The sequence below is a fragment of the Adiantum capillus-veneris genome, chromosome 9, assembly GCF_014529385.1.
Source record: "Adiantum capillus-veneris isolate H3 chromosome 9, ASM1452938v2, whole genome shotgun sequence".
Taxonomy (NCBI): domain Eukaryota; kingdom Viridiplantae; phylum Streptophyta; class Polypodiopsida; order Polypodiales; family Pteridaceae; genus Adiantum; species Adiantum capillus-veneris.
This window is the reverse complement of record NC_140939.1, coordinates 72,167,754-72,182,686: the sequence shown is the minus strand read 5'-3', so window position 1 is coordinate 72,182,686 and position 14,933 is coordinate 72,167,754.

The following is a 14,933-nucleotide window of genomic DNA, read 5'->3' as shown; positions in this document are numbered from 1 at the left end:
AAGCTACCTCACCCTACCAAATTCACCCAAACACTATGGCTGTCCCTACCATTTCATTGTATATAGGCGTGTGTGAGTTAGCACTAGGTTGGTAATGGGACACTTTTATGTCCTATTAAGTGACCATTTTCCTTGAATTATTTCCTTTAAAAACCCTGAATTAGCTAGTCACTGGGCTAGTTGAGACAAAAATATAAAAATATATTTAAAATAAGTTATATTATGGCCTCTTTGTGTGTAAATATTTCATTATATATATGGCCTAAATATAGGGATTTTTATAATTTTTTTGATATTTTATTTAAATATCTATACATAGGTGTGTGTTTTATTAAACTTATGGATGCCTTCTTGCACCATAAGTATATTTTTTGCCAATGTGTACATACTCTAACCTCATATTTTTCTTTTATACAAATCACCCCCACATTTTCACCCTCACCCTCGTGAAAACAAAAAAATTGATATCTACTTTCTTAGTCATGTTTATTATATTATTTTCATTTACTTGCATACATTTTCCTCTTACACCAAAATAATACAAAGAGGGACCATATCATATGATTTCAATATCTTTCCATATCCAAAATTCCTCCATATTTTTATTATTATTTTTACTCATTATTCTAACACCATGTGCTCATTGAGCTAAAATCCATGAATAGTCCATACACTAGTCCCACCATGTATATATTGCTTTATTCACCAATAATCCTCCTCCATGCATGTGTAAAGGGAAACTTGGATTCTTTTTATTATGAGATGACAAAGGAGGGACTCACTCTTGGATACATTATACAAATTCAACAAAGGAGGGGGGCACTAAAAGACTTTTGCAGGCATTAAAAACAGGCTTTTTGGTGAGAATTTTGGCAACTATCTCCGCTCCGAATTTGAAGAAATAATCAAAAGAGAAAATGTAGCCCACAATCTGAATAATCATCTCAAATTTTTTCATGATATTTGGAGCTACCACAGGTGAGAAAGAATTTTTTGAGTGGACCCCAGTCTGCCCACTTTTCTCACAAAGTAACCCATAGTCTTCTATCACCTCCTTTCCCACTTCCACACACATACAATCATTCCTCTCCATCCCTCACTCAAACCTAAAACTCTCATGGCTTACTTCATCTTCTTCACCATTTCCATCTCTCCTTACTCCATAGCTCAAAAGAGTATCATCTCTACACACATATAGCTCAATCAAATTCATATTACCATAACCTCTTCATCCTTTCATAAAAAGAGAAAAAATCGACAAATAAACAAGCTCAAGCCTTGCAAAAGGAGGAGTTTGGTCATGGAGAATTCAACTTCCCCATGGTCACAAGAACTGCACCGACAAAGTTCTACAAAAGCTTCATTCACTGGAGGAGAAGGTGGAAAATTTCATTTACATTTTGTGGTTTCCACCAAATTGTGTATATTCTCATCCTTGTCTTACTTTTTATCATTGTATAAATCATATAATGCACCTTGAGTGCATATGCCATGTAATTTTACCCCATTCTATTAACTTCAAACTATAATTACTAACTACTAACCACAACCTTATTATAAAATGCACCCTCTACTAGAGTAGGCACTCCCAAATTATTCACTCAATCTCTCTCTCCTTTCATCCTCAATAATTATCTTCCCTTGAGCCCACATCCATGTGACTCAAAGGACAAGAGAGACCCACCCTCATTTAAAAAAATAAAATATGTATAATCTTTGATTTCTTCAAATAAACTTGATTAGGTCTAATCCTAATCGGGGCTTCTTAAACCTATAAATAGAGCCCTTATCTCCCTTGTAAATTATCACATGATCACACCACACCATTCTCAACACATAACACACCACTCTTCAAGCCTAGTTGTGTAGAGTGTGTGCATTGTGAGTGCTCTATTTCATCACTACACATAGGTGCATGGAGAAGCTTGAAGTTAGTTATGCCATCTAGAGAAGTGGAGTGATACCATACTCTGCATCACACTTGTAGCCTACTCTTGTCCATAAATAAGATTCATAGTTTTGGGTGCAATTGTATGTTGCAACTACGACTCTTATCTCGAAATTGACTTGATAAATTGGCTCATCAGGTGGTTGAAGGTATATTGTCCTTGAAGTCTGTTGTGCTATTTCATGCTTGATGGTTTGAGGGCTTGTTGAATTGTTTGCCTAAAAAGTCAATTGTAAGAGGGTGCTCGGTGAGAGGGCTCCCGTGACCCTAAGACAATTTGTGTGCTGGCAACAAGGTCAAGTTTTGTGTGTCTCTCTACTTCTCATCAAGCTTTGTGTGCATCTAGTCTTTAAGGCTAAGACTGAGTTGCTGAAGTTGATTTGTGCTCTTACCTCTCTCTGGCGTGGTGATGCTTGTGTTTGGTGTGTGTGGCTATCTTGCATTCCCCTCTCTTTGTGCGTTTGAGTATAAGGAGATATCACGTGCGTCCTAGTTTGCATCTACAACTAGGTGGCGCCCCTTTTCTTGTTTGGTTTCTGGCTGTGGTTGTTGTTGTGTCTGATTGTGCTTGCCCCAGCCCCAATTGAGCAGCACGGGAGCGTCGAAGGGTGTTTAGAGGCTGATCTTCTTGTTGCCCGCCCCGGATCGCCTCAATGGGTTGAGCAACATCAGCCCTCCCCTTTCTTTACATGTGGCTTGTCGAAAAGCTCCATCAAAGAACAAGGTAAAATCATTAGGGTTACTTTTAGGTGGTAGAAATGGTAGGGTCTTTACTTCAGCCACCTTAATCTCCTTCTTATGCACCCTATAAGTAAGAATCCCTGCCAATTGTGGACACACGCTATCTTCTAATTTGAAAGAGTATTGAAATCTTGTAATTCATAACCCATTCTAAGATTCTATTACTAAGGTTCATTCAAGATGACATCCAAGGGAACAAATTTTTTGCATTGAGAATTACAAAAGATTTTGGTAACAAGTAGGATCTAGACTTTCTCACCGAAAATATGAGAGCAAGCATCATAACTTCTTCTTTTGCGTAGTCTCTCTCCAAAGCATTCATGAACCTCCTAGCAAAGTAGACAGGTCGCATCTTGGTACTGTGGGGATCTTGTTGTAACAAGATAGAACCAATTGTTTCTTTCCAAATACTAGAGCTAACAAATAATGTGTACTTTCAACAAGGAGGCATGAGTGTTGGTAACTCTGACAAAATGAATTTAATGTTACAAAAATACTCTTCAAGCTCATCAGACCATGCAAACTCTACTTGTTGTGTCAATCTTTGCAAGGGGTGAAGTAACTCCGAGACTAAGTGTATGAAGCGTAACATGTAATTCACCTTTTGAATGAATGAGATGACCTCCTTGAGACTCTTGGGTGACAATAACTCAATAAGAGCCTTTGCCTTTGCAGGATCCACCTCAATGCCTTTCTCAGAAACCTTGTGACCAAGCAAGATCACTTCATTCTCAAGGATGTGACATTTATGGGGATTGAGTTGACCTCCCATGTCGTAGAGTTTCTTCAAACCTTCTTCTACCCTCTCTAGGTGCAATGATTTTGAACTATAAATGCAAAAATCAGCAATAAACAGCCTGATTAACTTTCCAAAGAAAACTTGGATCACCATGTTCATGAAATGTTGAAAGGTTGCCGGAGCATTTGTCAGTCCAAATAGCACGACTCTAAAAGCAAAGCAGCCCCAGGGAGTGATGAAGGTTGTTTGCAATTGATTTTAGGTGTCTCATGGATGTGCATGCCTAAGATTTGCATGAGGCCTTCCTTCATGATGAAAATTTGTGCACCTCCATCCACTAGACCTTTCCTAACCAATTTTCCTTTGATAGAACAATCTAGAATAGGTATAATATCTTCATTCATTTTAGCTTGTGCAATCTTCATAACAGACACATTCTCTTTTACCTTTATCCGAGTGCCTTTGTTAACTCCCTCCTAACTTGTGAACACAATGCAAGAAATTGAGGCCATGAGAAATCATGACCCTTACCTCTTGTGTCTTCCAATAGGTTGTATGGAGCCATACCATGCCCAAGAGGGAAGTTTTAGAGGTTGATATGACGTTGATTCCTCTTGGCTTCCTTGGTCTCCTTCACCTTCTTGACTCGTTCATGGTCACTTTTTGATGTAACCTTTTCTTTCTCTTTCCCTTTTCCAAGGCCACACCTAATGCCATTTGCTTCCATGTCCACCTCATTTGAATTTGTCACCTCTACCACAATGCTCATTTGAATCTTGCTAAGGTATTCTTGCTCCATTTGGTCTTTGTAAAAGCATTGGTTGTTGACTAGATCCTTCACTTACATTCATCATTGGGTAATTCAAGTTAGGCCTCCCTAGAACCCCATAGGGCCAAGGACAATTATACATCCCATGCCTGAATTCCTCCAAATTCCAACACTTTAATACTCGCCTCGGTGGCAACTCTAGTTCCTCAGCTTTATTTGCTTGTCCCTTGGGACCTACAATTTGTGCAAGATGAATTGACAAGTTGTTCAAGGACTCCTTCAACTTCTCAATTACCTTGGTTGTCACCTCGAGAATTTGTTTAGATGTTGATGCTTCTGTTGTCTCCTTAGGTCTAGGACCCTCTACTGGAAGCTCTCCCTGATTGCAATTCAATTTTCTATACTTCAAGGCTACCCTAGTTTTGGCGGCATCAAAGGTAGCAGGTGTACCCTCCTTAACTTTTAACTTGCGTGTGGGAAATAAGTCTGCTATGAATCTCTTCTTCTTTAGAAATTTTGCACCATCCCCAAGGTTATCAATATTCCTTACCCATATAGCCAAAAGAAGTAGAAATTGTAAGTGCACCAATGCGGTGCATGTGCGAAGACTGAGAGAGAGAGAGAGAGAGAGAGAGAGAGAGAGAACACAGGATGTGGGTCCACCAGCTCAAGACAATAAGTGTGAGAGAGCCCCTTATTCTTCTATTGAGTAAAGCACACGGTGTGTACTGTTGGAGCTATATATGGCTCACTCTACTGAACTAGGTCTCACCTATATATTTGTATCTTGTCCTCAATATGAATCAGTCTTTGGAAGCATATATGGTGTGTCTCTTGTCCCGTCTCTCTCTCTCTTTCTCTCTACATCTCAACATGGTATCAGAGCAGTAACGATCACGCGCCGATTCAATTCATGGTGACAAAACAGTATGTGTATGCGATTTGCATGTAAGATTCAAAAATTGCTACAAATTTTATTTTTGAGCATTGATTCTTGTTAACTATGGTTGTTTTGTGTTAAGAAGAATATGATTAGTGTTTTGTGTAGCGTTTATTGCTAATCAATCTAATTGTTGATTACGTTTTCTTGTTGATAACACCCTGAACTTCATCTCAATTTTTCTTGATGTTTTGCTCAAAATTTGGAGAAACGAGAAAAGTGCAATGGAGCGTAGCACAATGACACTTTTCATCCAAAACTTGTTCGTCTCCTCGAGCTCTTCGATTTGAGTTCTAGTTTTGCGTCAATCGGAGTTCGCAGCAGAAAGTTATGCTGTTTTTACTGCAATTGAGCTTGACGCAGCTTTCTTTTTCTTACTTCTTCGTGAAGCATCCGCGATTGTTTTTCTTATTTTGGCGTTAACTTTTTCGAGAAGATTTAGCTTTTTGCTATACGTATTGTGGCGGTCAATCTTGCGTCTCACGCCACTCTATTTTGAGGACTCTTTTATTATTAACGTCTCCTTTACCCTGACTTTTTTGGGTGACGTCTCTCACATCTTTGGACGTTCCTTGAGCATCCTTCTTACGTTTATTGTTGACAAAACACAGTCCTCATATCTCTCTCATTCTCAATTGCGGACTTCACCATATATGGTGTTCAAATTCTGCGATCTTATCTTATACGTCTTCTCGCAACAAGATATGGCTATGAATATTCTCGTCAACGGCTTTCCCTCTGGCCAGCGTTCTGTTCCTCCTTTCCAAGGTCAAGGTTTTCTAGGCTGGAAAGCAAAGATGTTGTTAATTCTTGAAGGCGATGAACTCTCCGATGTTGTTCTTGGAAACCGTGTTTGTCCGTCTTAGCCTATTGATACGGATAATGATAACATGCTTATCACCGAAGGACCTATATTTGAAGATTGGAATGTTGCCTATACGGATTGGCAACGCCGTGATAAAGCAGATCGTTGGTATATTCTTTCTGCTCTTACTGATTTCCTTTTGCTTGTTATGTATGAACTGCCTACTTCCCACGACGTATGGAAGTACCTTATTGCAAACTTTCAGAAGAAATCTGTCACAGAAATACTTTATTTCAGAGGGTTGCTTAACAAGTTACAATATGAAGTTGGTACTGCCATGACGGGGCATATTGAATCTTTCAAATCTATTATTAATCAACTTGCTGCTTCCGGTGATCCTGTTCCACAAAAGCAACTGATTACACTTCTCCTTGATACAGTGAAGGACTCTTCTTATGATAACATTGTTACTATTCTCTCTAATAAAGATGGTCTTGATTTCGACCAAGCCTGCATGTTTTCAATTGAATACTCTCAACGTCAAGAACGTCATAATGCTGGTCATGATACAGCTATGATTTCACAAGAGGAGACTGAGTCACAACATATGGAACGGGCTTTTTTTGCTCGAAGGCGTCCATTTCAACGAGGAAACCATAGAGGTGGCCATCGCGGTAATATTTTCTCTCGTCTCAAATTTCCTAATAAGCAATGTTCTTAGTGCAACAGAAATGGCCATACTGAAGATGATTGTTGGGCACGTCAATATGATGAAGAACAAAATATTACCACAAAACAACCACGTTTATCTAGAGACTCTTCTTCTTCTTCTTGTGATTATTGTGGACGATCTGATCATCCCACTCATATGTGCTATAAGCGTCGATTCAACACAGATCGAAATAGAGCATATGCTACTGAACATCGAAACAACATTGTACCAGAAACAAGCTGCGTCCTATGTTCAGTTGCTCCAAACAGAATACTTCATGTACGCGATGTATAACTTTTTATTGTCGATTCTGGTGCTATAGGAAATATGACATATCAGTCTAAGTGGCTCCATAACTATCATCCACTGCCAGTTCAACGTGTTGTTTATCTTGCTGATGATACTACTTGTCAAGAATGGTATTGGAGACTTATATCTTGGTACCTTGTCTTCTTCCACTCGAATTTTGTGAGGAGTATTACATGTACCAGATCTTCAACGTAATCTTCTTTCAGTTGCTAGACTTGTTGATCTTGTTCTGTTTGTTGGATTTGATCATACCAAATGCCGAATTGAGAAAGATGGAAAGACTATAGCCACTGCTCCTCGAAATGGTAATTTGTTTGAACTCTCTCTCAACGATGCTGTAGCAAATGTTTTCACTGCTCCAAGTGATCATGATTGCAAAGTATGGCATCACCGGTTTGTTCATGCTGATTTCTCAAAACTCCTTGATCTTCAACGTCGTGATCTTATTCATGGCATGGATCTTAAAGCCCATCCCCATATGGGAATTTGTGAATTTTGTGCTCTTGGGAAACACAATCGCAAACCCTTTCCTCTTTCAAATACAACTCATTCTCATGACATATTGGATCTTGTTCATACTCATATATGTGGACCTCTACCTTCTTCGAGATCACAATATCTCTACTTCATTACTTTCATTGATGATTTCTCAAGGTATACAACTGTATTTCTACTTAGACTAAAATCTGAAGCCTTATCTATTTTCAAACAATTCCACAAGGCTGCGGAACTTCAAACTGGTCGTCGCCTTAAGAAGCTTCGTAGTGACAATGGAGGCGAATATGTTTCTCGAGAGTTTTTGAGTTACTGTCCTGACAGTGGAATTCATCATGAACACACTATTCCATATTCGCCTCAACAGAACGGTGTTGCTGAACAAAAGAATCGCACTATTCTCAATGCTATAAGATGTATGTTGATTCATTCTGGCTTATCTCATGTTTTTTGGGCTGAAGCTACTTTGACAGCAGTATTTATTCAGAATCATCTTCCTACTACTGCACCCTCAGGTAACATATATACCCATCACACCATGGACAGGTGACATTCCTTCTGTATCTCATTTTCGAACCTTTGGATGTATTTCTTATATTCATGTTCCCAAAGAAACACGAGCAAATCTTGATGCTACTGGTCTTAAAGTTATTTTTATTGGATATTCTGACACTTCCAAAGGCTACAAATTCTATGACCCTTCCTCCAAGAAAGTAATTGTGAATCGTGATGCTACTTTTAACGAACAGCTTATGGGAGGCTCATGGTCCATGGATGATTCTGATGATACTACATCATTGCTTCAGGCTTTTCCATTTCGTTCAGAAGATGAAACTCTTCCTATAGAGCAACTTTCCTCTTCACAACCAGAGTACGATTCTCTTATCTCTAAAGGTACCTGGATACTAACTGAATTACCTCCTGGTCGTACAGCTATTAAATGTAAGTGGGTGTATAAGACAAAAGTAAAAGCAGATGGATCTTTTGACAAGTTCAAGGCGCGTTTAGTTGCAAAAGGTTACTCCCAAGTAGCTGGTGTTGATTATGAAGAGACTTTTTCACCAGTTGTTCGCATTACAAGTGTTCAAGTTTTATTGGCATTTGCTGTTCAATTTGATTTAGAAGCTCATCAAATGGATGTGCGAACTGCTTTTCTTAATGGTGACTTGGAAGAGGAAATTTATATGGAACAACCAGAAGGGTTTGTTATTCCAGGTAAAGAAGACCTTGTTGCTCAACTCCATAAGGCACTATATGGTCTCAAACAAGCTTCGCGAGCTTGGTATACAAAATTTGATCTTTTTCTCACCTCTAAAGGATTCATCTCTTGCCCGTTAGACCCCAACTTATACATAAAACGCCAAGGTAGCAGTTTTGTGATTCTTGCTCTTTATGTGGATGATACCATCCTTGTTTCCAATGATTTGGGATTTCTTCAACAAGTGAAAAAGTTATTGTCTTCTGCATTTGATATGGTGGATCTTGGAGAGATTCACTCATGTCTTGGCATTCAAATCCAACGGAACCGTACAAAAGGTATTTTATTCCTTCGACAATCAAAGTTTATTGCAGATACTATTCAAAAATTTGGTATGGAATCTGCACATTCAACCAACACACCTTGTCTTGCGAGCTCTACGAAGAACACTTCTGACAATGGCGGTCAACTTGTCACAAATCAACCTTATGTTAACTTGATTGGATGTCTTCAGTTTGTCGACATGAACACTTGTCCTGATATTCTATTTGCTGCTAATTATCTTGGACATCTTGCATGTCCTTCTCTTAAGCATTGGTCTGCTGCAAAGCATGTGTTGAAATACTTTAAAGGCACTACAGATTTTGGTTTAGTCTATCAACGACAACTCACATCGGATTCTATGCAATCTCTTTCTCTTTTGGGTTACACAGATGCAGATTGGGCAAGCTCACATTTATCTATGCGATCTACTAGTGGAAATTGCTTCTTTATAAATGGTTGTCTTGTTTCTTGGACCAGCAAGAAACAACGTTGTGTTGCAGTTTCTACGACTGAGTCAGAATATGTTGCGGAATCACTTGCAGCTCGTGAGTTGATTTGGCTTCGACAAATGCTGGTTGATATTGGTCACTCTCCTCTTTCTAGCACACCCTTGCGGTGTGACAACCAAAGTGCTATTAGTCTTGCAAAAGACTATGTTCAACATAATAAGTCAAAGCACATTGTTGTCCATTATCATTATGTCAGGTATGAAGTACGCAAAGGAACCATTATGGTTGAACACTTTCCAAGTGACCAGATGATTGCAGACATTTTGACCAAACGCCTCAACGAGTCACGTTTCATCCTCTTGCGCTCGGAGCTTGGAGTTGCTTCGACCTCACTCTTTCTAGATTAGCTTCTTTGCTATTGTAATAGCTTTGTACATATGACATTGTAATCTTTTAGGTACCATGCACTACGCACACTCCACATTTGCACATTGTGATCTCTAAGTCACTTGAATATTTGTACATAGATGCACAATTCACTTTCACATCATCATCGCTGGTTCATATTTTCACATTGTATAGGGGCTTGGGTTTTTCCCTTGAACTCCCCAAGGGTTTTTTAATCCAAAGCTAGAGACCTTTGTTTGAGTGGGGGTGTTGGAGCTATATATGTCTCACTCTACTGAACTTGGTCTCACCTATATATTTGTATCTTGTCCTCAATATGAATCAGTCTTTGGGAGTGTATATGGTGTGTCTCTTGTCTCGTCTCTCTCTCTTTATCTCTACATCTCAACATGTACAAGTAGCAAGCGATTGGACGTCTTTGGCATGTTTGATCGGGGTAAGAGGCACATCGCCTTTACCCCAACAATCTCCCATTTATAGGTGAATGTGTCGATAAGTGGTACTACTATAGGACCTAGTAGTATGTACATTAGGTAACCTTCCCTCAAGACATGTACATATAGTAAATCCCTCTCTCTCTCTCTCTCTCTCTTTCTCTGTCTCTCTCTCGTCCCCCCCCTTAAAAATCTACTTTCACCTTATCTACCATCAATAATGCTCTCTTTTGAGTCCACATTTATGACTTAAGCAGACAAAGAAGACCCACAATTTTTTGATATTCAATTTTCAAAACCATAATCTAGATTTGATTAGCTTGTAAAATAGGGTTACCAATAACCTTAATGAGGGTTCTCCAATCTATAAATATACCCTCTCCTTCTTGTAAAACATCTCCAATATCTCACATAGCACCCCAATACTTTATGTGTGAGAAGAGACTTAGGTGTAGCAACCACTTTGTGAGTTTCACACTTGGTGTGAGAAAAGCTTTCAAGCTACACATTGCAAGTGAGAGAACGTGAGTTCAAAATCTCAAAAACACTATTGTGTATGTTCCTCCATCATTAATAAATTGGGGTTTGGTGCTTCAAAGGCGTGGTTCGATGTTCAAGCCTTTGGCCTTCCACTTATGCCATTCGGTTTGGTGGACTTGTGTCTTCTAAATTCTATAATTTGAGCTTGTTTGATAAAGTGTTAGTGTGTTTTCATTTCCAAATTTGTGTCCATTGTGAGAGGGTATTGTGGTGAGAGGTCTCTCACACCCTAAGATTGTGTGTATGTGTGTGTGTGTGTGTGTGTGTGTGTGTGTGTGTGTGTGTGTGCTAGTAATGTTTAGCATTCACTACACTTTGGGTTAATTTTGTACAAGCTCTATGATAGTGTTATAATGAACCACCTCTATTTGCAGTCATAAACAAGGTATTATTCAAGTTTCATTCCTCCCTCTGTTTCCTTTTATCTAGCTCTCTCTTGCTCCATTTGGTGTGTGTCTTGGTGTGATATTGCTTGTGTGATTTTGTTGCGCCTCTTCTTGGTTGTGACAAAATCTCTTTTGCATCCTTGTTTGCATCCCATAACTAGGTGGTGCCCTGTCACTTGTTTGGCTGCAGGTTTGTTGTTGGTTTTCTTGCTTGTGGTTTCCTCAGTCCCAATTGAGCAGCATAGGAGCCTCGAGGGGTGTTTAGAGGTTGCCTCTCTTGTTGCCCGCCCCAGACTGGCTCAATTTTCGTGCCCCCATTTAGGAGGGCTTATTATCTATTGTTTTATATTCTGTGAATGTTTTTTTTTTAGCATAATCAAGTGGGCTACATGAATCATACAACCTTGTATGATCCATCTGTTCCCATTGCAAGGGAAAAGGTGCATATCATTGTCAACACTAAATTACAGTTTCAACAAGTAATTCATAGAATTTTGGGTCCAACACCATTTTAGATGAAATGGGAAAATCCCACAACTTTCAGACTAATTTCAACGCCTATGGATTCCTATTTCCCATTAAATTTGGAAAAATTTCATTTAATTTGGGAATGTGACAAAGAGATAGATTCTCAAGAAAATGGTGGTGTTGAGAAACACCTTTTAAAATTTTTATTTTTATGTAGGTGTTTCAAAACACTTCATAAAAGAGATAGATTCAAGAAAATGGTGGTGTTGAGAAACACCTTTTAAAATTTTTATTTTTATGTGGGTGTTTTAAAACACTTCATAAAAGAGATAGATTCTCAAGAAAATGGTGGTGTTGAGAAACACCTTTTAGAATTTTTATTTTTAAGTGGGTGTTTAAAAATACTTCATAAAAGCATACATAAGTTGGGGAAACAAAATAATGAGCAAGATATGAAATGCTATTCAATTTCTCCTATTAAGCTAGCATGTGCCTTCTCCATGACATTTGATGGGATCTTGATTGTTTCCGTAGTTCTTCTACCCCTTGGAGTTCATGACCATACAATTGTATCAACGCACTCCTAGCGCTTTGGGTCAGCAAGATTGCAGCACCAACTCTTTTTCCAACAATCCTCATACTGTTCTTGGATTGTGGGATTTCGTTTTCAATGTTTTGGTGCCCAATACTGAATCAGAACTTCCTTGTAGTTAGGAGATGATTTGTCTACATCAACATTTGACTCTGCCACTCCTAGCCATATCGGATATTTAGGATCTGCGGGTCTCACAAGAACAAGATCCCCTTTTCTTACATCAATTTGGGGCCTAAAGGCCTCTTGTAGCCTTGCACTTTGAGGACCAACATAGTGACCATTCAATTCTTCATATCCTTGAAACTCATCTCTGTCTTCCTCTATCTCTTGCATTCAATGACTCTCTATAGTCTTTGGCCAAAATGTTGTATATTCACCAATGTGTTTATTGGTTGGTTGATCACGCTCATTGATTATGTTTTGTGAATAAGTGATAACATGCTTCATGTATTTTGTGGAGTCATGGTCCTTTCCCTTTAATAGAGAACATCTTTTCCAAAATTCAAGATATGACTTAATCCCTTGAATAACAAGCGGACTATCTCTCACATAGTCAGCTATAGGCACCACATCTGGATAGCCTGTTGGTAATTTTGGTTTTCCCTGGTCATCTTTTTTCCACAACTCAATTCCCGACTCCTTTGGCATCCAATCGGGTGATTTGGGATGAATTTTGTACCGCATTACTGGGACTTCACCTTGCATATAGAAATGAAATTGAAGTGGCTTAGAGCGTCCGGCTAGAGCATCTTGTCCGTCACACATGTACCCTTGCACAAAGGATTTAAAGTCGGGAACTTGTGTCATAAAAAATGGTGTTGGAGCTGAGCTTTGACATTTTTGAAAATGTTCCATCAGATGTGGAAAAGTGAATTTCGTTCCTATTCGCAATATTTCTGAGAACCTACTAAACATTGCATCTATGTCCACATGTGTATGACCCACCATTAGGAATCCCAAATGCACAGTTTTGAAAACTCCTTTTGCTACTAACAATGATAAGTATGCAAACAAATATCAATTTTTATTCTCTCCTGCACAATTATCTAGCTGTAGCAAAAGATTCTCAGGCAATTCTTGAAATACAAGAGTGGATATGGTATCCACAACACATTGAGAGGAAGTTGATTTTTTGTGTACAATCTCTTCATTACATCCTTGGATGGCAAACGGTGGTGTCATTGTTGATGCATTTCTCTCACTCTCTTGCTTCATTTTGTTTTGGAGGTCTAGATCTCTCCTTGAGTTCAATGCATTGAATAACGTTACATTGTTGCGTGGCATACCGTCATGGCATAAATCTCCTAGTCCATGGTTTTCTGTTCTTTCCAGATTTTGTAAGCATAATGCAAGGGAACCAATTGTAGCATTGGGATCTGAAGGCCATAGACCATTAAGTGAGAAGTGACCATACATTCCATGACCATGTCCATGTGTTATCATACATGTTAATGATACTTGCAATTGATATGTATTCGCACAATATTTTGAGTTCACACGCAACCTAGGTATTGCTGTCTTTTTTTGATCCATTTTATCATGTATAATGTATAAAAACTTATCCTTTTGCAACTGGGAGAACTTACACCATGTGTAGTACACATTCCTACAACTTTGTTGTTGCAACATGTGAATTCGATGTTCATCCTTCAAATGTGCAATCATCTCATCATCCTTTGTTGACTCTAGTTGAGACTTTATCCGACAACACACAACACATTTGGAGAACTCACTTGTTTTTGACAATGCCACATTAGCAAACTCTGTATTCCAAATCCTATTGAATGTCGTGCTAGACATTGGCTTGAGACTCATACTGTCAAGTGTTTTATTGACATCATGTAAAATGTCTACTTGCTAGTACGTGTTTGGTATTGCAAGGAAAGTTTCCTAGTACCATCTTCCATGGTTCTACTCTTATGTGGCATTCTCTCCGAGTTTTCATCAACAAAAGAGCGCATCAATGCCCTTCCCATTTTTATATGGTCTCTTCCTTTTCTCATGACACCATCATTACCATGCACTGAGCGTTTAACCCCATTCTCAAAATGTTCACGATAACGATAAAATGAAGTTTTTGGAATGCCATGAATTTCGTACCAAGCTCTACTGCAAACCTCACTGCCATTAAAAGAAAACACATAGCATGTCTTTGTAGTTGTTTTGTTCTCACGCCATGTAGAAAACATTGTATCATACACATAGTTTGTTCTATTTTGCAGACTCTGTCCCCAAAATTCATTGCGCATAGCCATGACCTTATCTCGATTGGCATATTGACAACACCTTTTGGAACAATAATGTATGGTTGAAACAAGCTGGACAGATGCTAGAGATGCTTGATTGGATCTCTTAGAAGCTTTCACTGACATTTTTGGCTTCCTATTTACAAAGCAATATTTCCGCTTTTTTGAAATAGGCTCTACCAAATAAGCTGATTCAATGCATGTGTCTTGTAACACATGCATAGCATGTAGATCCTCATAGCATAACAATTCTTTTCCATCCATAGTTGTCACTCTCTTGATAGGCCAACAAACTAGATTAATGTTGCATACACTAGCTTCTGCAGAAATAGTAGCCTCATCTGCATAGGATGTTTCAATACCAATACCAATGTTATCTTCACCTAGCTCACCAAAGTTTACAAAGTCAAATGGACACACATACATG